This window comes from Lepus europaeus, chromosome 12 (assembly GCF_033115175.1).
Source record: "Lepus europaeus isolate LE1 chromosome 12, mLepTim1.pri, whole genome shotgun sequence".
NCBI classification, from domain to species: domain Eukaryota; kingdom Metazoa; phylum Chordata; class Mammalia; order Lagomorpha; family Leporidae; genus Lepus; species Lepus europaeus.
The window spans coordinates 87,565,799-87,588,606 of NC_084838.1; positions in this window are offsets into that span (position 1 = coordinate 87,565,799).

The window sequence follows — 22,808 nt, forward strand, 5'->3', positions numbered from 1 at the left end:
GAGGATACAATGGCAAAAGGACAGTTTCTGCAGTAAGTTGCTCAGGGTAGCCTGGATTTCCACATGCAAAAGAATGAAATTGGTCTCTTACTTTATACAGTACAAAAAAATCAACTCGAAGTTGATAAAATACCTGGCTACTATAAGACTGAAACTATAAAATTCCTAGAAGAAAATATAGGGAAAAATATTCCTTGAAGTTAGTTTTGCAATGATTTTTTTTTATATGCCCTGAAAGTTCAGGGTGCAAAAGCAAAAATAAATAAAAGGGAATACACCAAACTGAAAAGCTTTTGTAAAACCAAGGAAACAATCAACAGAATGAAAAGGCTGTCTATGAACTGCAAAAAATAATATATTTGTAATCCATATATCTGATAAGTGGTTAATAAAGAACTCTTACAACTCCATAGCAGAAAAACAGACAACAAGTAAAGGGACAGACCTTTCTCCAAAGAAAGCATGCAGATGATCAGCAGGTATGTGAAGAAATGTTCAACATCATCCATAGTTAGCAGGGGACTGCAAATTAAAATCATCACATCACCTTACAGCCATTAAGATGCCTATTATCAAAAAGAAAAAGGATAGCAAATATTTGGGAGGGTGTGAAGAAAAGGTAATCTTAGTATACTGTTGTTGGAAATGTGGATTGGTGTGACCATAGTGGAAAACAGCATGGAGGTTCCTAAAGAAATTGAAAAGAATGATTTTGAATAGCTAAAAGCATTTGAGCAACATGCTAGTTTTACTTAAGTAAATGCAGAATATTCAGGAGTTGCACAGTTCTGAAATGAACTTAAAAATTCTGTATATTGGCTGTGATCCTCTCTTAACCTATGGCTGTGGCACAGTACCCATAAAAATTCCTAAATCAATATCCTTGTCAGACAAAAAAGAAAACAAAAATTCAGCAGAACTCTAGTTGGGCAATTTTTATATTTAACTGATATAGAGATTGCTCACTAACAAAAACTGTAAGAGTAGTGGCAGGACACAGAGTCCTTTTCTCTGCTACCATCAGCCTTGAAAAATTTATTATCTAGGAACATCAGTGTGGGTAAACTAGGAATCTTAAATCAGCACTAATTTTTGCTAAGTCAGGAAGTATAATGCATACTTTCTCCAACTCATGTCCATTAGTATGACCATTTGTGGAATCAACATTTGTGATTAAGCAACAGACTAGTAAATTTGTGAATAAGCAGCAAATTAGTAAATTGCACTTTATTTTTGAACATAATTTTCAGTTGTGAAAAGAATGAAGCATAATGAGACTTTGCTACTGATATGGGGAAAATGCTTCAATGCTACTCTTTCATTTGAACAAAACATAGATCATGTTAAACCATCTTCAGTTTAATGTATTTTAGTTATTTTAAAATAATTTTATAAAATAAAGAGAACATATTTCATGTATTTCATAGGTACAAATACGAGAAGATAATCATACTTCCTTCCCTCAATCCCCCTCCTTCATTCCTTATTTTTCCTCTAATTTTTGCAAAACTATAATTTCAGTCCACTCCACTTTACAATCATAGGCTTAACACACTGTTAGCCATAATATTCACAAAGAAGAAAGAGCATGTATTTTTGAGGGCTTGTTGTAGAAGTAACAAATATTATTCTGAATCTTGGAATTCATTGGAGACTATGACTTATACAGTCTTATATTCTGATAGAGGGAGACAAACAATAAGCAAATAAAGCAACAGGCAAGCAAATATGCAAGGTTGCTTCATATCTGATGCATGTGAAATAAGAAATATCCAACTTTGGCACAGAAGTGCTGCATTAGGGAAGGCTTCCATAAGTTGCCATTTGAGCTGAGATGTGAAAAATAGAAAGGTGCTAGCCATGCAAAGAACACTATGGGCTGGAAAAAGTTGATTATGTCTGAATGATGAAAACGTGCCAAGCATGGGTGAAGCATAGGAAGCATCAAGAGAGAACAGTACCTGAGGCCTAGGTCCCGGAAGAAGGGAGGGCCAGATCCACTAGCACTGGGAGCCACGGCAAGGACTTGGAAGCCATTGATTAATGTGTGTGTGTGTATGTGTGTGTGTGTGTAAGAGAGAGAGAGCGAGAGAGAGAGAGAGTTCAGTTGAATAATTAAATTCATTTTAATTTTTTTTTTTAACCAATCCTATTTTTGAATCCAGGCAGAACTACTGCAATTAAAGTTCTTAATAGCAGGGAAAGCTACACATTCCATGTGGAGTTCAGCTCTTAAAAGCAACAAACACACACAAAACACCAAAGACACATGCCAGCTAAAAGAGAGGTATATTCACAAATGCAAATATGCACACTCATATATAAACATATAAACCACATATCTTGTTAAAATATGGCCATGAACTTGCTTAATTTACTTTCAAAATTAACAAATTGATTTTGTGGTGACTATAAGAGGTCAACATCAGAATCTGGGAAATCAATTAAGAAGTCATTATAGTACCTGAGCCAGAGATTCTGATGGCTTGAAACAGGAAAGGAGTTGGGGAGATAGTGCTGTATATATGAAAACATAGGACATATTTTGAGGTAAGCCTCATGATGGATTAATGTAGTAGTGGAGTTACAGGAAAATTAATGTGGGTTGTGGTACAAAACAGGCAGGGAGCAGGAGGGTGTTTAACATAACAGACCTTTGTTGCAGCAAAACACTCTGGCCTTTCATAAATCACTTTAGCATGCAACATCAGAAACTCAAAAACAAACAAAAAAAACCCAAAAGAGAAAAAGAAAAAACCTCCATTAGCACTGAACCATAGCATCACCAAAATAGACATATTTAACAAAGTGACATTAGTGCTATTCATTTTCCTTGTTAGGCATATTTAAGAAAGCAGGCCAGAGAAGTATAAAACAGTTCATATGGTATTATCGCACTGTTACTGGGATTATGAGAAATGCTGAATAAGGAGCGGGGTGCTCCCCTAAGCTGGCAGGCAATTGCACTCCATCCTGCAACCCTCAAATCTCCTGGGCTGTGTTCCACACTCAGCTGCGCCCTGATTTAGAATAGGATGTGCTATGGATTGTATATGATGGGGTTTCTGAATGCAAGCATATGTTTAAACCCCCAAGTCGTAAGTAAGATACTAAGATGGTGGAAGTTAAGCCTGTTATGGTATTTAGGAGGTTAGACTAGTGGGAAGTCCCTCAAAAGGTAATTCCTGTGAAGGGGTTGTTATAAAAGCCTGAGTTGGGCCCAGTTGCCCTCTTTGCTTCCTCGGGGTCTTCTTCTGCCCTTCAGTACAGCCATCCTCCACCCTTGTCAGAGACAGAACCAATGGGGCAACCCAGTCTTAGATTTGAACCTCCAAAACTGAGCTAAGTGAATCTTCTGTTTGTAAAATGAGTTTCCTCAGGTGTCTCATTACACAGATGAAAAACCTGCTAATACAAGGGCCTCATAGCTTGTGATCCAGGACAGAGAATGCTGTTGAGGTTTTCTCTATGGCAGTGTTTTTCAAGCAATGGGTGTGATCCGATAGTGGCTATAGCAACTATAACAATACAATATAATATATATATATATATATATAATGGAAAATAATATAATGTAAAGTTAGTAATTATTAACCAGGCTTGACAAATAAACTTTAAAAAGTTATAGTCTGTCTGCTACGATATAAGCTCGTGAAGTCTTTGTTTTGCTTCATTTATATATGTAGATGTACGCATTTGTCATGATGTAAAATGAATTTCTGATCATGGGTCTAGAATAAATAATGTTAGAAAGCTGCCACTTTCAGATACTTTCTCACTTGGAAACCCCTTGTTTCTTGATTCAATATAACTGCCCACATGATTTGGAATAGATTTCTTTCCTTATCCACAACATCACATCTTCATGATAGGCAAGCATGAATGAGTGGAAAAAATATGGCAGATTAATTACTTGGTAGGTGGTGGTTTCTGGAAAAGAGCTGGGGAACATAAAGCCCGTCAAGTGACTAGGGAAATAAGTAGGGTGTGTGGGGTGAGGTTTTCCAGAAAACCAGAAAGAAACAACACAGCACCAGACTGTTACTCAAAGGAATGTTAGCATTTGGGAAGAAGTTTACAAAAAGAAGAGTGGAGTCTCGTGAGAAGTGTTTACCTACCAGTTATGCTGATGTCAACTCTGGGTCCTTGACATTGTCAACAAGAACACGATAACTAGCACCTAAGGAAGTTCTAAGTGCTTACCGTAAATGCCACCGCTCCCAAAGGAGAACCCAAGAGCTTGAAAACATCTGTATATTTGTTAGCTCTGCATCCCCATTTCCTAGACAGTGCCTTTTTCTTGTCACTCATGGGTGAATCTTCTGTGGTTGCTAAGTAGAAATAAAAAAGCCAAGATGTAAGGCAAGAATGAAAAGTTAGAAAAGCCCTTCTAGGCTATACCCACTGCAGAATGGGTAAGACTGTCCTGGAAATGGCAAAACAAAGGGTTTTAAAGCTTTAGGATGACTAAAAATGTTGTGGTTTTCCTCTGTCCAAGCACCTCAGTCAGAGGTAGCTTCATAAAGCTAGGGTTAAAGTCTCTGGCTCTATGTCCAGAGACTTGAAGGCTGTTACCTCTTAGGGTGACACAAATCAAGAATAATTGTGCAGTATGCCCATTCTGTCTCATACCTGAGGTTTCTATAAGTGAGGGATTTGTGATATACAACAAAACATGCTATCATTCCTTATTTTTTACAGCTATCTTTAAATGGTAGTCTGTCATTTAGAATATATAGAATTTATATAAAGAATATAGGATTTATAAGTCTAACACTGGAATTCAGACCCCTGGTGGATTTTTAGAAACTTTTTTTTTATGAATGATGTTTAAAATATCCAAACCGTGCCTCTCACTGTTTTTAATTAATCCTCTAAACCACTTTCTTATTTCGATACAGAGAGAATGCCATGGGGTTGTTACCGTGATCAGCCTAAGGGAAGGAAAATGTTGTGTATTTTAATTAGTGAATATTAAAAAAAGAACTCAGACATAGTTTAGGTGCTGCAATTTAAAAGGGTTATCAATAAATTGTGTGCTCAGAAAAAGAAAAAAATGGGCTTGTTTACATATCACAGATCTGGCAAACTATAGGAGAAACAAAGAAACTAGGAGCAAGTTATTCAGGAAGAAGACATAAGCCCATTTTATACTGCTGACATTGGACTGAAGTCTGAAGAGACAGCAAAAGTTTCTCATAGAAAATTTAGTTGAATATGGGAATTCTTTGGGCCATTAAATATGTGAAGTATGCTTATGTAGAGAGAAGATGGATGAAATCTCTTAGTTTCCATTTGCTTACAGGAAGGAAAAAAGGAAGGAAGGAAGGAAGGAAGGAAGGAAGGAAGGAAGGAAGGAAGGAAGGAGGGAGGGAGGAAAAGAAAGAGAGGAGGAGGTTGACTAAATTGATGCTCTTCTGCAGAGGTGGGCTAGACTTTCTGAATCTTGAAGTTTATGTAGTTTGGTGATCCTTTTAAAGAAAGGAAAACTAGATATATAAATTCAAATTCTTTTGTAAATCTTAATTTTCTAGAAATTTAACAAATAATAGGAACATTTCTATGTGATAAACAAAAATAATGGTTTGTATTAGTTAACTGCCTGACAATTTGGCCTACATTTTGAACTGCAGACTGAAAATCTTGTTTTAAAGATAACTGTCACATATTATTCTTTTTTTAAGGTTTGCTTATTTATTTGAAAAGCACAGAGGCAGAGAGAGAGAGAGAGAGATCTTCCATCTCTTGGGTTATTCTCCAAATACCTGAAGAGGCTGGTTTGAGACAAGGTGAATCCAGGAGCCAGAAACTCCCTCTGGGTTTCCCATGTATATGGATGGACCCCAACTACTTGAACCATGATCTGTTGCATCACAGGGCATCCATTAGCAGAAACCTGGATTGGAAGCAGAGGTGGAACTTGATCACACACATTCTGGTATTGAATACAGGCATCCTAAGCAGTGTCTCAATCTGCTGTGACACAGCACCTATCCCTGAAAAACCTCACATGTTACAAAAGTGTTGTAACATGAATTTCTAATTTATATGAGAAATCGTCAACATGTTCACGGAAAATGCATCTTTTGAAAAAAAAAAATGCATGCAGCTAGCACTGTGGTGTAGCACGTAAAAGCTGCAGCCCTCTTAAGTTCTTGGCTCCACCTGGGCTCCACCACTTCTTGCCTGAATCCAAAAGTGCCCACAAAGGAGCTTTCCTCTATGGGTGGCTGTGAAATTATTCCAGCGGGACTTTTGAGCTGGAGATCTGTTCTGCAATCTTACAGATAGCACTTCATTTATTCTCTATAATATTTCTATTCAACCCATGTCAATGAGTTAGTTATCCATTCTTGTATAACAACCCCTATAAAATATAACGTACTCAAATAACAGATATTTATTATCTCACAGTTTTGATGGACTGAGAATCTGACTGAGAATCTGGCTATAGTTTAGCGTGGTAATTCTGGCTCAAGGTCTTTTCTGAGGATGCAGTCAAGCTATGGTGAGAACTGTTCTCAATTAAATTAAGGAAGAATCTGTGTTCAAACCCACTCATGTCAAGTTACGTTGTAGACTTTATAAAGAAGTTGGATGCTATATATTGGTGTAATATAACCATACTCATCACATTATGTACCATCTCTAGTTGTTTTCATGATACAATTGACAAATTGAGTTCTTTTGTATATTGTGGCCTTGCTGACCTGAGAGGGACAGCAGGTTCCACAGTCATTTAATCCTGGAGATACCAAACAACCTGCCTGCAAGCACACTTTTGTGTGGAAATGGATCACTCTGGAGCTATGCTCCTGCTGTCTTCCTCCCTTATAATTATGCTTTTGCCATGTGAGCCATTATTTCTGTACCCAATGGGTACTAGACAATTAAGGATAGCTCCTACAGTCCACATGCCATCAAAACCATTCAAATGATTCAATTGTAAACCTGCTTAGCCTATTTCCCTCCTCTCATCCATCCCTTCTCTCAAAAAAACAAAGTAAAGACACACAGTGTTTCCTCCTCACCCACTCTTCTGACCTTGGTGCTTCCTTGCATAGCCTTGTGTAGAATGCCAGGCTTCCTATTTCTATGGGACTGCCTCTCTCTCTCTCTCTCTCCTCTCTCTCTCTCTCTCATATATGCACATGAAAGTTATAATATATATAAAATATACAAACAAACCTTCTTCCTGTGTGACAATTATGCTCATGTCTATGTGCCTTGTATACTTCACCAAAGCAAATCCCAAGCACCATTAAAACATTCTGACAAAGACTGCTTGACTCACAAGGCCTAAAATATTTACTGACTATCCCTTTGCTAAAACGGATTCTTGATCCTTTCCTTAGGATATATTCTTCCAAGTTCACTCACATAGTTATTGGCAGATACCAGAGTAAGTAATAATATATGTAAGATTTAATTTCTACTCTAAAAATTGGTGTTAAACTGCTCATATCACTAATACACAAGTATGGTTTATGGCACATCTTCCTAAATGCACAATTCAAATTCCCTATGGATTCTACAATGCTTTAGTATGCATGTAAATGTCCCTAGTTTTAAGAAATACAGCCTTCTGTGTTTCAGTTAATAGATTAGTCCAGAAAAGATCCCTTCGTGTTTTCTTTTTCAATTTCTGTACTTTACTCTAGAAAAGATCATTAGCTAAAAGAATACTCAGTAAGCATTCACATTTTCATTATGATTTTCTCTTAAGGTAGATAATCTTTTTATTCATTTTTCTGTAAGGAATATGTGCTTGAAAAGAATGTTTTTAAAAGATCATCTATCTCTATCATTTCTTTCCCTCTTGAAGCTCCAGTATTGAGTTCTTATTTCACCAGTAGTCACCATGGAAGTGATTATGATGTCACAAATGGAGATTACAGCTTCATGTCAACAATAAGCCAGAGGAAATCCAGAATTTAAAAAAAAATTAAAAAAGAAAAAATAATGTAAAAAAAGAAAAAAAATTAACTTTCTAACTCACTTTTAAATTTGATAAAGGAAACCTTCATTTGTTTCTGCAAATGCACTTTTTAAAATTGTCCTCAACTGATTTAGAAGCAATTCTACCATTCAGGGTGATTTTTTTCTGATGAGTCACCAAGTTAGTCAAACTTAAAGGGACCTTTTCTCAACTTATTTAAACTCTGCCCATGTCTATATACAGTGGGTGATGGAATTGAGAATGAGCTCATATTGCCATTTGAGCCTTCTTTTTGATAAATACCAATCTCTATAGTCATACCAATCACAGGACAATCCTCGGAGATCATTAAGAGGCCAAAATAAACAGATGGAGAGTGCAGCACTTCATGTGTTTCATAAGTATACACAGCCTTCATCTAAAATAAATATCATAGCACTGAGCAACTCATTTTAATTTGAATTCTGCCGCATAAGACATGATCTAAGAGTCAGCTTCCAGATGGCATTGTTATTTACTGCAGAGGGAAAGTGCTGCATGGAGAAGGACCCCATGGAGGTCCTTGAAGGATATGGATTCCGAGTTTACCTACTCCTTGGCTTCCATCTATAACTTTATTCCTTTCATAGAACTTTCCAGGCTCTCTATTTCATAGAAAGATTGATGGCAACAGGAAAACTCCACTACAATTGCTGGATGGACATCCTCTTAGAACTACTGAGAGTATTCTAGGCCCTTCCACAAAATGAGAAAGATAACTAGGAAATATTTTAACATTTTAAATTGAGATTAGACTTCAATTTGAGCTTTATTAGAGGCAGTCTTCCCAAGGATGATTTATTCTTAAAAATCCAAAGTAACTAATTTCAAAGAAATTAACCAGGATGGGTAGAGCTACAGAGTCAAAAATAATGCATTTACCTTTATCAATGAGGAGGCTGATTCCTGAAAATCAAAATAATTTTCATTTATAGTGAGGAAGTGTGAAGAAAATTGTTAAGGAGAATGCCAAATTATAATTTCTGTTCCAACTGAATATTATCTTTCAATCCACTTTTGGTTCAAAGGTTCACACTTTGAAAATTCAATGAGTAATTTTTTAGTCTTAATTTTATTATTTTCTTATAACGAACTACCTCTTTCTGCAGAATTGAACGCTTTATATCCAGATCCTATTTTAAAGGTTTTAAAATATAAACCGGATTTTTGAAATGGTAAAAATGGAATGCCCATGTCACTTCACTGATGTTAGCTATTTAGTAATGTCAGTCTCGGTAATATTTACTTATCTGAGAACCAAATGGACAGAGAAAGACAGAGATAACCAGAGTTCCCATCTGCTGGTATACTCCCCAAATTCCTCTCCTGGCATCGACTGAGCTGAGGCAGAAACTGGGAGTCAAGGTCTCCCATACAGGTGGCAGGAGCCCAACCACCTGAATGATCATCACTGCCTCCCAAAGCCCACAGAGCAGGAAGCTCGAGTTAGGAGCCAGAGGTGGCCATCATGGCTGGGAACTCACATTGAAGGTCATTAGACATGAAATCACAACAGGTGTCTTAACACTACATGGAATTCAGGATTCAATGAATAGTCACTTAAAAATTAAATAGACATCTAATAAACTGTTATACAAGATGCTAATAATAAAGGGAAAAAGCACTTTAAGAATCACAATACACAATATAATCTGTGCATGTAGTAGCTGAACATAATCTGTAAAATGCTAAAACTGTTGTTTACATAGAAATATTTATGTTGGTTGGTTGTGTAGTGGGATGTCAAGAATTTTTTATTTTCTTTAAATAAGTTTTGGGAATGCTCATACATTCCACATAATAACCAGATATTAGCTCCTTAATCATAAACAAGGTTAATTTATTTTTTAAAAATAAATTAATTTTATGTTTCTCCCTATGTCTCTTGGTTTTGCAAGACTCAATTGAGATGATGAATATAAAAGTGTCCTGGAAACTGTGAATTGCTCATCAAAAGTGTGTATTATTGATATTGCTGTATTTCAAATTTTAAACTCTGGAAATACTTTCTCTCCGTCCATTCTAGAAATATTCTTCTATAACATCTGTGTGAAAATATCTCCAACATTGGAAAACTACACAAGCTCCCTTTTATATGAGTTAGAAAAAAAAGCACAGCACATTTCCTTCACACCTCAAATATCACAGATGGAAAACTGTCATTTTGCTTCACAATTTTCTATGCTAAATTGATTAAAAATATATGGCAAATGGCTAATTTATGTTTTTAAAAATTTTAAGACTTTATTTTTATTTTAGGTGACTCTGTGAATGAATTAATTTTGGGACACTAATAACAACATCCTAATGAATTGAGTGTGCAAATATTAATGTAAGTTCATTGATAATGGGCTTGATGGGCCCCAGTTATATAGTGCCTGTTCCTAAACATGTCAATCCGTATTGTTTTCTGTAGTGAACTCATACTGGATCCAGTTCTAAATGATCATATAAACAGCTACAAATTGTATAACATCCCATTTTGTTTTCTGAGAGATGAATCTAACAAATAAACTAAACAGATTAAAAAGATAGAAGTACCATTTTAATGTTTTATGATGATTTTAGAATGACTCCATGCCAAAAAAATACCAATAGCACATACTCCTTGGAACAAGTAGCAGTGATATCTAACTACAAATGAGACATCAAGGTGAATTTTAAAAGATGGTTTTACTTCCAACATCAGATTTTCTAAAATGTTATCAGTCATACTGATTTATACCCTTTAAGAAATGTAGGTGCCTATTTTATTATCACAAGTCGTGAAGAATGTTCCCCGTGTGTTGGCTACAAAGTTGTTTGAGTCTGGTGAGAGAGAACACACCCACACTAACAAGCTCTATGAAGCAAGTTTATTACTCACAGACAAACAGGGGTAACCGACGGGTAGGACTCGTGGCAAACTGCTTCCTTAGAGCTCTGGAAACCTACTGGGGTGGATGGAGTCTCAATTGTTCTTGCCCCATTTTTACCACCTCTGAGGGATCCCAGAAAGCCATCTATCCTAGGATTTGTATTCCAGAGGCCACGTGACATGCTGGGCGAAGCCCTGGAGGACATCCTTTTCCTAGAAGAGACTGAACCAAGCCTGGGCAATTCCAGCCAGCCAGCTCCTTCTTATCTCAAAATGTTGCACGTTCTACAGCTATTATTGAGAACTGTGAGTGAGAAAGTGGGAGAGGACTTAGTGCAAGGCCACTTAGAGAACTGTCCTGCACTAATATTTATCTAAGCTCGTCAACTTGGATTTATGAATGCTTCTTAACCATGGGCTGACTAAAGTTGGTTTGTCTGCTAGTTTGTTTCCATCGTGCTTTGTTAGTTCTATTTTTTTAAAGATTTATGTATCATTTGAAGGGCAGAGTTACAGAGATGCAGAGAGAGAGACAGAGAGGTCTTCCATCCGCTGATTCACTCCCTAAATGGCTGCAACTTTTGGAGCTGCACTTTTCCAAAGTCAGGAGCCAGGAGCTTCTTCCAGGTCCCCCACAAGGATGCAGGGGCCCAAGGACTTGGGCCATTCTCTGCTACTTTCCCAGGCACATTAGCAGGGAGCTGTATTGGAAGAGGAGCAGCCAGGACTCAAACCAGTGCCCACATGGGATGCCGGCACTGCAGGTGACAGCTTTACCTGCTATGCCACAGTACTGGCCCCAGCTAGTCCTATTAACATCAGTTAACTACGCTGTTCTCCATTTTGTTTCAATTGTAGTTTTTGCTACCATTAAAATGTGAAGTTGTAAAGTTAGCCTAACTGGGAATCTGTGTTCATAGACTGAATTCTTCCAGTACAAGCAAACTGAAAATGGGTTTTGGGAGGTCCCTAGGTGTCAGTAATGGAATCTTCCATTAAAGCACCAAAATTACTATCCCTATAAACAATTTTTTTTCTTGCTCAGTAAAATGGCAATATATTTTCTGTAAAAGTTAGTTATTAAAATATGTAAAAAAATATGAGACATGCAATTTTTCCAAGTGAAGACATTCAAATGAATTAAAATCAATGCTTAGTCATTAAAGACTGTTCAGATGTCTTGATATTCTGAAATTCTGTGATTTAGAGTAGCTGATGAGGTACACCACAGCTCACCTGTCTAGGGACAGGTTGATTACACATGCTTAAATGATAACACATAGGGACTCCTCTAATTGGTGGCCCTACCAAAACAGAAACTCAACCTTGGCTCCCAACAGGCTCAGACACCAAGATTCTTGGAACCTGAGTTCTTCTTGGGAGGATGAATATCTTAGATACTTATTTTCATGCTTCTTTTCTTCTCAAACTCTCCTATGGAGTCAAAAATCTCAAGGTTTTGTAGACATCAATTATGTCCAAATCTGAGTCCCCTTCCCACGTTGAAAACCTGTTTCATAATGAAATTTGTCAAGTGGATGTTGCACAGAACCTTACAGACACTCACAACATTTCTCAACTAGATTTCCATCTATCTGATACTGTCAGAAATTTTAGTGTCACAATTAATGCATCAGCTTTTCAAATTTCAACATCTTTATCTCTAAAATGGTCAGAATGATTTTTTCTTTATAGAGGAATACAGGCTTAGATGGGTGTTGGATATAAAGTGCTTAGCATGGTGCCTGACAATATAAGCTTTTAACATGAAGACATCCTCAAATTTTTCATGGGAAATAAATAATGTAAAAAATAAACCTAGGTATGGATTTAAAAATATTTTGCACAAAAATAAACCTATCATTTAAATTTCATTTTTATGAAGTTTTTAAGTATTTTTAGTTCATTTATTCAAAAGGCAGAGAAAGGGAGGAAGGGAGGGAGAGAGAGAGAAATGTTTCATCCATTGGTGGTTCCCATACCAAATACACACAACAGCTATGACTGGGTCAGATGGAAGCTAGGAGTCAAGAACATGGGAGGTAGAGACCAAATTACATGAGCCATCATTTGCAGGAAGCTGGATCAGAAACAACAGGGTGACTCAATCCTAGGCACTTGAGATTCAGGCATCCCAGGTGGTGGCTTATTCCACTGTGCCAGAATGCCTGCCTCATATTTTCCCGTGCATGTTTTGAAGTCTGCTTACACATATTAGCTAGTGAAGTACCAGTGGTAGTAGAAGTAGGTGATCCCTATGTCCCCTATTTTCCCCAATAGTATTTTGTTACTTTGTTTCTGAAACTAGAATGTGAGCTCACATTTTGAGTAACCCTGTAGAAGTTTTTGTTTCTGGCATAGTAAATATTTGCTGTTTGTTTAATGACAGGACTCAGAGCATTCTATACTCTGTAACTACTTACATTTGATATCAGAACTCCTGGACCATCCTGTGAGACAGGTAAGACAGGTATTAGCATCTTTGTTCTCCAAGGAACAAGGATGAGAAGTTAAGTGACTTATCTAAGCTCATGTAGCAAGTAAATGGTAGATGCTCAAAATGACTTTCAAACTCCAAGTATATTGTGTTTTCCTCATTGTATTAGGAACACAAGCCAATTACACCTTTATTTAATTCAAAATGGATCTGTGAATAAGGGCTTGAGAGAATGAGCTGGAACAAAAATAATAGCCAGTGTGGTTTCAAAAAGATACTTGTAATGATTTTCTAAATAACGATTTTATCTTAGGTCAGAATGGGCTGTGATTTTCCATAAAAATTGGCTTGCCATGAAAACCAAGCTCAATACAAATCGGAAATCCTTGCCAATGCCTTCTGGGCTGATGACTGAGCTACTTCAGAGCCAGTATAAATTCCTTTAACCTCTAAGAGTACGACCACATAATAATGTCCACATTTGTCCAGGTTAAGGATACACATCCCATAAAGGAAATTACAAAGGACAGTTAAGGATAGATCACGGATCTTAGCAAGGTGCATCTGATTTTTCAAGGTGAGCGTGATTTCTGTGTTATATGACACTGGCCTGGTTCTGTGTGATGGGGAATGATGTGTCCAGAGAGAAGATGAAAAGGCATAGCTGAACCCTTGTGTGCCCCTGCCAAGCACACCAAGTACAAATAGGCAAGTAACTGGAATCTTTCCACATCAGGGAGCTCCAGGTGGCTTTATATTACAGCATATTTTGGTGCTTTGTTTGGGGTATTCACAGAGGATCCAAGGGAAGCAGATAGTTCACTTTTTCCAAGAGCCTGCAATACACTCCTGACATGGCTTCCACTGATGACTATATCCAAAATAAAGAAATATATGCTTATGCTTTGGGATGTAGCAGAAAGTAAATGTGTTAAGAGCCTACAGGGAAGTCACAAATTATAGAACAGATATTGGAAGTTACAAGCCTCCAGCAGAGCAGGCAAAGAGCACTGTTGCAATCACAGTGTGGGGAATCGTATCAGAGCTGTATACAACTTATAACCTGCAGATAATGGAAGTGGGATGACAACACACACAATATCGTTGAGACAACCTGTAGGAAAAATAATAACTTTCTTCCTTTATACAGAATGTTTGAGTGAAAACACAATGCTTATGTGTCCCTATCCCTTCTCTTTCAAATGCTTGTGGGAAACAAAGCAAGAATGAATGCTGAGGCTTTAGGGGCTTTTCATTCATGACAGATCGGATGCAGCCAGTGTCCGTGATCTTATTTGGAGAAGTTCCTAGGAGACACACAGGCATGTGGTTGGGTTACCTTTTTTTTTTTTTTTTTTTGACAATGGAAAGACATTCCCCTTTCCTTGCAAATGTCAGGCAGGCTGAAGAAGCAGACAGAGATCCCTGTCTTTTTCTAATGTGGCAATCTTCCCCAAATCCCTTCCCTTCTGATTAGAGTGAAGTCCTGATATCTTTGGAAGCAAGAGGCTAAGGATGACTAGAGATTGTGCCTGTTGGCGCACAAATATGGAGCAATCCAGGCCGCTGTAGCTCTGCTTAACCTTCTGTGTTTATAGTCTTGAATTCTATAGGAAATTCGAAAATTAGATAGGATCCCCAGAGTGGGTCGAATCCCCTAATTCAGTCTCTGGGATGCTCTCTGGCTGGGCTCTGTACTGTATATGCTGATTTTTTCCTCTTATAATCTCTTCATTTGTCTTTATTTATCGTAAGAGTTAAAGCCCAAGTAAAATTGCTTTCCACTTTCAGAGCAAGCTGAAATCTGCACCTATTGATTGCTTGTTGTGAGATGACAATGTTTTGGAAGTGTTGCTCAATGATGAGAATTTGGAATAGGTTTATGGTTTTCTAGTGTTCAGGTCGTTGAAAATACATCTTCGCAACCATGGCGCTGTATGGAGACTCATTTTTTGACTGTCAAAACACAGTTTAAAAATCTGTGGACTTTAACTGCCCACTGTAGCATGTAGTCACAAGGGAATACCAGTATACTCAGGAAGAGGAATCCCAGAGTCCACTATACCTTGTCGTTCACTTATTAAATATGCCCTCATGACTTCATTCAGTTGGGAAATTAAGTAGAAGTTTGTATTACTCAGATTTTACAAGGTATATCCGTGGTAGCAAATAACCCCCTAACCTAGGGGTTCATCATGACAATGGCTTATTCACATTCCACGTTCTTCTCTCCATTGGCCAACAGTGATCCTGCTCAGATTTCACTGGCCAGGTGCCATGAGCTGCAGGTCTGATATCAATGGCAGTGAAAGGAGGAGCAGAAGTACAAATCTCCCAAGAAAGGCTCTACTAGTCACAAGGCTACAGCAGAACATAAAATCCTCTTACAGGCTTAGAGTGTGAATAGTCAAAAAAATAAAATCTACCATAATCTCATAGAAGGAAAATATTTTTTATCCCAATCTCTCCCCCTGCCCCCAGCCCTGCCAGAAGATCACCTACTTATGATGGCTGGACTTAGCATTTTCAAATTTGCGAGGCTGTGAAAGTGATGCACAATCAGTAGAAACCAACTTCATGTTTTGAATTTGGATCTTCTCCTCAGCTAGTGATTTGTGATCTGATCCTCTCTTTAAATTCTGGGCACGGGCTCTCACCTTAGCGCAGTAGGTTAATCCTCCGCCTGCAGCGCCGGAATTGCATATGGGTGCCGTTCGAGTCCCGGTTGCTCCTCTTCCAATCCAGCTCTCTGCTATGGCCTGGGAAAGCAGTAGAAGATGGCCCAAGTCCTTGGGCTGCTGCATCCACGTGGCAGACTGGGAAGAAGCACCTGGCTCCTGGCTTTGGATCGGCGCAGCTCCGGCCATTGTGGCCATTGGGGAGTGAACCAATGGAAGAAAGACCTTTCTCTCTCTCTCTCTCCCTCTCACTATCTGTAACTCTACCTCTCAAATAAATAAATAAAATCTTAAAAAAAATTCTGGGCAGTGGCAGCAAGGTCAGTGCCACAGTTGTGAGGGGGACACACCTCCTACTCCCCCATACCTCACAGTGCACTGTGTAGCTGGACTAGAATGCTCAGTAGGTTAGGGGAATTAAATGTGTTTTCCATTACAGTGTTTTCAATTTACAATCAGCTTATCAGGATGTAATCCCATTGTCAATGGATGAATATCTATATACAAGACTGCTTCAAAAACTCATGGAATAGTGAAATTAAAGGTTAAGCTGCCTCTTGCGAGATCAACATCCCATATTAGAGTGCCAGTTTAAGTTCTGACTGCTCTGCTTCTGACCCAACTCCCTGGTAATGTGCCTAGGAAAGTACCAGAAAAATAGCCCAAGTGCTTGGGCCCCTGCCATCCACATAGGTGACCTATATGTAATTCTGGGCTCCTGGTTTTGACCCGAATGAGACTCGGTCATTGCAGATGTCTGGAGAGTAAACCAGTGGATGGAAGAACTCTCTCTCCCATGCCCCCCATCACTCTTTCTTTCCAAAAAATAAATAAGTCTTTTAAAAAAAAAAAAGCATTTGCTTGGGAGAAAAAATTTTGAAATCCATGTATAGCATCTTCATAATATTCATTTTCCACAATTTTTAAGTTCCCTTGTATAGTTCAGCATACATGTGTACATGCATGTTTGAATAGTCTCCTCTAATCAGTACTTATCAACAAACTGAAGCCACACAGCATTATTGCTTTTATAACTCTGAGATACGTCATAATTATTTACTAAATATTTATTGAGCACTTATGAGATGCTAAACAAAAACACATTCCCTGGAAAACAGAGCAAGGTTTATATTTTGTGTGGCATAAGAAGAAGTATAATCTAATATTTGTTTAAAAGGCTACATTTTGGGGGCTGGTTCTGTGGCATACGGGATAAGCCACCACCTGCAGTGCTGGCATCCCATACACGTGCCGGTTCAATATGCAGTTGCTCTACTTCCAATCCACCTCTCTGCTATGGCCTGGGAACAGTGTAAGATGGTCCAATTCTTTGGTCCCCTGCACCCACATGGGAGACTGAGAAGAAGCTCCTGGTTCCTGGCATCATATTGGCACAGCTCTGGCTATTGCAGCCAATTGGGGAGTGAGCCAGTGGATGGAAGACCTCTTTCTCTCTCTGCCTCTCCTTCTCACTCTGTGTAACTCTGACTTTCAAATAAATAAATAAATCTTTTTTTTTAAAGCTACATTGTGTATTGAAAGTATCAGTGTCACGGGAAGAGAAAGTTCAAGTGATTTATTTCACCAAGAGCAATTGGAAAGACTTCACAGCAACTGGGCCTTGACAAATGTCCTCTTGGCCTTGACAGATTAAGAAGTTTCTCGGGAAGATTAGAAGAGATGAATGTTTTGAGTACTGAGAATGACAGGTGCACAGACATGGTACTCTCTGTGTGCTTAGGGAGGAAAACTTACAGGGCTTCATGAAATTAAGGAAGGCGTATCATCCGGAAGGCTGCTTGGGGCGCGGAACAAAATTCTTGGGTTGGCCATCCTTGTTTTCCTCTGCCTCCTCAACCACCATCCCAGAATCCTTTCCCATACCTCTCTGTCCTGTCCCGTGCTCCACGAAGCTGACCCCTCCAGATGAGGTCTGAGGTCCTGTCATCCTTTGCTTTCCTGTTCTGTTTGACTATTGGGGAGGCAATGCCACAATAGCAGGAAGAGAAAAATCCGTGAATTTTATCCCTCCCCTGCTCTGCCTGGATGAGAGGAAGAAGAAACAATGCAACCGTGGAAAGCATCCCATAGCATTCCAATCCTTCCAAAATGGTGGATGAAGTTAAGATGAGCCCTTTCTCTACTCCCGGAATCAATCATTCAGTAAATAGGTGAATCAATGAGCTTTTGTGGTGGAAGATCTCCCCACATACACTGACCTACAACCACAGCAGTGCATTAGAATAGCGACTCAGTGGGTTGAGTGGGCAGTTCTGGTCTGAGCTGACTTGCCTGCTCTTGGCTGAACTCTGTTCTGTCAATGTTACAGGGATAACTGAACCACACAGCTCTTTGCATTCAGCATGTAAGCGTGGTATGTTCACATCGTGACCCCAGGATCAAGACAATACATCTTATGACTTCTTGAAATCCAGGCTTAGAATATACTCAACGATTTCCTCATCATATTGGTTAAAGCAAGGCACCAAATCAGCCTTGACTAGATAAGCAGGTGGTATTGCAAAATGGTGTCATATTTTTTCCCAATTTTCTTAGAGAACTTTAGCTTCACTTCTATGCTGTTCTTAGATTAAAATTCAATTAAAACTCCAATCATCTCTTAGACTTCAAGGAATCTGAACTTTAGCATTTGCTGTCTGCATTCTCATCTTTTCTCCTATTATATTTTTCTCAGATTGAGGCCTTATCCTCATTTCTAACATGGAGATCCTGAGGCAAAGTAAATCATGGTTTTGTTTTAAAGCAATCATTCTCAGGAAGCTAAGATCTGGATTTTCAATTCAAACTGGCCAGTTTCATAAGTAAGCAGACTATTTGGTCTCGCTCCTTCCTCCTTTAGTGTCCCTGTTTCTCAGGAACATAATTCTCCTTCATTCTTCTATTGACAGGCTTTGGGCATTAACCTGCAAGCTCAACAAGGTAATTATCCATCATGCTTCTGTTGGCAGGTTAATGGGCCAATGTCTTAAGTTGTATGTGTGTATGTGTGTGCATTTTCTCATGACATAGCTCACAATTGATTGAATTTTTAGCATAGCAGTTCCCATGCACACTCTCTATTCATTTGGATGTGAGTAATCCTGCTAATAAGGTAATGTTGAATATGAGTGTGTGTGCCTGTGTGTGAATGCATCTCTCTGGGTAGAGGAATAAGGAGGGCAAAGTTATGCTGTCCTGTGTCCCCAGGGAGGAGTAATAAATAAATCCAGAGAAAGCTAACTAATGAGAAGCAAAAGCAGAAACATTTTTTTCAAAAGATAGATCTGTACTGCTTCCTGAGGGTCGCTGCCCAGGTGTGTGATATGATGCTGGAAAAGCAATTGAAGATTCCCAAAGGCCTATCTGTAAACCCCTTTCAGTACAGGGTCATCTGTCAGAGTCTGCAACCCCGGAGCAGCCTCCACTGGCTACTTGCTGTGTGCTTCTGTTTATAGGACTTTTTATCCTGTTTCCGAGCACCCTGGCAGATGAAGAGCAAGCCACATTTACCTGTAACGGCCTTCCACTAGCTTGTGATGCCTAATCTCTTTTATTGATCCTACTTGCTGGTTTCTGGAGACCATTGATTTTTCTGGCTGTCAGTTTGTGGCCTTGCCTCCTTAATGTTTATTTAGACCAGCCTCCATAAATTGCTTCTGGTATGGAGTGCGAGGGAGGCAGAGGGAGGTCAGGGGTGCGTGTATACCTGTCCATAAATATAAATCACAGCTTTTGTTCTTTGCTGTTGTTTGGGAACACCTTTTGCAAGCTGAATAAAAAAGCGGAAGTCTTCCGCTAAAAAGTGAGGAAGCCATTATGAATTCCCCTGTGACTGTCTTTTTTTTTGTTATTGTAGTGTAGGTTTTCAATTTTCTGAATCCTAATGGTAGTTTTTGTTGTCTACTCAAACATATAACGTTTCTTTTTGTTGAAGTGGAGGAGGAAGGCATTGCTTGTTTGCCAGCACAGACATGTTCCTTGAATGCAGGTGGTTTCCCTCCCCTTCCCACTACCCGGGTTGTTTACTTTTTGTAAACAGAGGTATATATGTGTGTGTGTGTGTGTGTATATATATATATTCATAAATTTTAGTCTTCTGGCTAAAAAGAAAAACGAGGAACTTCCTTCAGTGCCAGGGTTGACAGCACCTGGTTGAGCAATTGAGCCAGCAAAAGCTCTTTGTAATGAAGCCTATAGAACGATCTATTTAGACAAAGGCTGTGGCTATAGTGGGAAAGAACCTTGAACATGCCCAGCAGCTCATGGTCAGCACTGTTCTAACAGGGAGTTGAAGGGTACAGTGCAGAGTCCCCCTGAACCTGCACCACCATTGACAAGGCCAGTCGAGCACAAGGCAAAATGGAAAATCGTCGCAAGCAGGTGGCTGGCTGCTCTGTTATAAATAATTCAAGGGCACGTCCTGCAAAATCCAAGGGAAAAGCCCCACAGCTCATTATAACTGTGAGCTGGTAGACTGCTCGATCCTTAAATCACTAGAAAATGTTTTGCAACAGCTAAGAATTTTTTCTCCTCTGCAGTAGTAGATATCATAGTCACTATAAGGTGACAAGTGGTTCCCCCGAGGCCAGGAGGACAGCAGTCAACAGAGTGGGGGAACCTGGGCCACTGTTCTCTCTCCTGGTTGCTACAGAAGCACTGTTTACAAAGACAGTGCCCAGAATAAATCATTAGGAAAAAGAAGCCTCCTCAAGACAGGAAAAGAAGCACCTTCCAAAAACACCTTGTGGACCTGTTTGCTTGATTTAGTTGTCTCTCTTTTAACTTAGCTTGTTCGTATTTGTTACAAGCCCGGGTGTTCTCTGCTTGCCTAACCTTACTTCCACCTTCTTTCCTAGTAATACCCTATTACTTTCTCACCTATAGCCCTCAAAGGAACCTACAATTTAGTGTGCTGTCCTCATTCTCCACCTTTTACATCTCTAAAAGCCTTCATGAAATCATTAATTTTTATTATTATTGCCAATGTTTTCCTATTCCTCAGGAATCTGGTGGCATTTTTAATCCAAACCACAGTGGTGACTTATATTTGGAACCTGAATTAATAAGGGTAGGCTTGTCTATGCCATGGTAAGAAATAAGCCCCCGTATCACAGGACTTAACCAAAGACTCATCTCTTGCTCACAGAGCCCAATGTGGCTCTGGAACAATCGCCGTTTGCCTTGCTAGCAGTGACTCAGGGATCCAGTCTGGCATTGGATGTATTAAATACACTGGATATATTAAACACATGACCTGAGATGGGTGCAGAGAAGAGACACTGTGGACTACTGCTCAGCGGATTTGATAGAGCATACTTCTATGTTAGGAGAGAATTCTGTTAATATTTGAGTACTTTTTAACATCTGAGATGATTATGTCCCTACCAATCAAGTCTAAAATAAATTCCACATCCGTCAATGGTTCAGACATAAAAACCTCATAATTACAAAATATTAGAATGTAGCTTTCTGAATAAAGAAGACTTTTGGAGACAACATTTTAAAGGCCAGAAGTTAGAGGCAGGCATTTGGCACAGCAGTTAAGACACTGCTTGTGATGCCTGCATTTCCTATCAGAGTACCTGCGCTGGAGTTTCCCTTCTGCTGCTGGCTCCAGCTTTGTGCATGCTATGGGAGGCACCAAGGGATAGCTCCAGTACTTGGGTCCCTGCCTCCCATGTGGGATTCCAGATTCAGTTCCAGGCTCTTGGTTTTAGGCTTGGCCCAGTTCCAGCTGTTGCAAGCATTTGGGGGATGTATCAGTAGACAGAAGATCTCTCTCTCTTTACCCCTCTCACACTCCTTCCTTCCTTCCCTCTCTCTGTCTCTCTGCTTTTCAAATCAATGAATAAGTAATAAGCAAAAACTTAAGAGCCAGAAGTTATAAGAGAAAAGGCTGGTAGATTTGAAAATAACCCAAAATTTTAGAACTCAAACTTAAGGGAAATCACTGCAATTAAGGGTAAAAGCAAAAGACACAGGAAAAGAAAAGAGGGGAAATATATAAAACATACTCAAATAAAAAATTAATATGGCTCATCTAAAAATGGTCTTACAAAAAGAGCCAAACCAATAGAAAAAATGCACAGAAGTCATAATTCATATAACACACTAGTCAGAAAAAGAAAAAAAAAAGACAATATTCCTAATATTTCTATTGGTAGGGATCATGCAAATTTAAAAAATAACATGGCACTAATTTTTTTTATCTTAACCTATCACAGTTTTTAAAAATACTATGAGGGTTAAAGGGACATGAAAAAGCTCTGGGACATAATAATGATAGGGCTGTAAATCAAATCCATCTTTTTAAAGTGTGATTTGGTAGTGATGACTCAAATTTAAAACACACAGAGCTACCAAGCCATCAGTGCCACCTCTGGGAATCTATTTCACTCTAGCTTATGCACAGATGAGGCACAATAACATACAGTGGTCACAGAAGTGTAAGTCATAGCCAGGAGAGAGAGACAAACAGCGCAAACCTACAGGAAATGTTAAATAATTATACCATGAGGTACTATGCAAAACTGAACTATTTGTGTAGCTTCATTTGTGTCAATGAATGGAATGTCATGAGTATAAGTGTATAAAAAGTGAAACTATTCAGAAGGAAAAGAAGGGTGAGATTTGATTTTCGAAAAAGAAAGAATGTGTGCAAAGTAGTTTGCATATGGATACAAAAAATCCGGGAGGGCAGGAGGAATACTGAATTGAGCTTGGGTCCTACTGCCTGGCAGTGGGATGGGCTGGCTTTGCAGAGGCTGCCGCTGGTGGCAAGTGCTCCGTGCAGCGGGCAGCGTTCTCCGGGTACTAACTCATCGCATGCCCTCAGCACATTCCTTGCATAAGTGTCTG